Raw genomic sequence first — 1634 nt, forward strand, 5'->3', positions numbered from 1 at the left:
GGGGCATAGAGGAGAAACAATAATGTACAGTATGTGGAAAATAATGTGTTTTTTGAACCTTAAACCGCATAAACAAATTTCATTACACCAAATACACAAAATAATGTTCTTTTTAGCAACATCATATGACCCCTTTAATGAAAAGTCTGTAACATAGATTGGTTAAAATTTCTTAATGGTAGTGTAAAAAACAAATTTTTTACCCTGTCAAAAACAGCTCTTTTCAGAATAAGCCGTTTTGTAGCGTTTTCCTTTAAATGTTAATGAGCTCTGCTGACCCCGCCCCTCTCTTCCGAGCCGCTCTCTGAAGGACTGTTTACTTTAGTTGCATTCATCGTGAAACTTGCTAATTAGCACATTATTAGGAAAGGCGATTTGCAAAGATTCATTAAAAAACCTTATACTCACTTCTTCTGTAGATGAGGCTGGATCACGAATGATTCGCGCAAACATAGACGCATTTATGTAGATCGGGGGCGCATTCTCTTCAAAAACAAATGTAATCCACTTCAGAGGCTCAGATGTCGAGAGTAAATGACGACTGCTATGTTCATTATTACATCCAACAACAGAACACCTCAATCGCTTAGGAGTCATTCTTGTCTACATCTGCTCCGGCGGTGAAACAATGGCGGACTGATGACAGCTCAATCAGGGTGGGCCTAAGGTAAGACGCCAGTCCAGTCTGTGCTGAAACACTACTGTCAATCATAGACAGGCATCTGAGATCGGCTCAATTTGAGAAAGGGGTAAAGATTTAAGTAGATAAAAAAAAAACACTGGGAGGATTTTTATCATTATAGGGTGGTTGTGTACACACACACATTTCAGTTCAAACAACTTGTAAAAGTGCATGTAGCATCCTATGACCCCTTTAATATATTGTTACTGCATGGTTCATAAGAATCATATTTAATCAAAATTGCTCCACTTTGACTTCCTTTACAGCTGATATCATTTAAGCCAGTGATCCCAAAGTCATGTAGAAATTTTATTGATGAATTTAAAATGGCATAGGCTGCTACCCTTACTATTTCTGTCATATCTTTAGGGCTATTTGGCAGAAATAGTACGAGTATGCTATTCTGAATTCAGCCTATGATTTTGCTTTGTTAAATCCATAAAAGAAGTGACAATGTTTGAAATGTATTGTGAGTCTCTCACATTTTCTGTGTTTTAGGAGAAGACATGATAGATGCAAGTTGTCATTTAAATACAAAAAGCAATTTTACAAAGCTGATTCCTAATGGGGTATGTAGAAATATTACTGCAAAATTTGAAATAGCATAGGCTACTCTTACTATTTCTGTCATATCTTCGGGGTATTTGGCAGAAACAGAAAGAGTATGCTATTCTGAATTCAGCCTATAGTTTTGCTTTGTTAAACCCATAGAAATAGTGACAATGTTGCGTATTGCTAGCACTTTCTCATTTGTAAGTTGCTTTGGATAAAAGCCTCTACTAAATTAATAAATGTATAATATGTAAACAGAAGTTATGAATGAATAATATTAGATAACAGGCAAAATTTTGAAATGTAACACAATCATTAATTTTTTACTACAAGTATAATGTCAATTTGTATGGATACCTTTTACAAATATGTTTTTTTGTACATGAAATATTGTTTCGAC

Source organism: Sinocyclocheilus grahami, unplaced genomic scaffold (genome assembly GCF_001515645.1).
Source record: "Sinocyclocheilus grahami isolate Dianchi unplaced genomic scaffold, SAMN03320097.WGS_v1.1 scaffold230.1, whole genome shotgun sequence".
Taxonomy (NCBI): domain Eukaryota; kingdom Metazoa; phylum Chordata; class Actinopteri; order Cypriniformes; family Cyprinidae; genus Sinocyclocheilus; species Sinocyclocheilus grahami.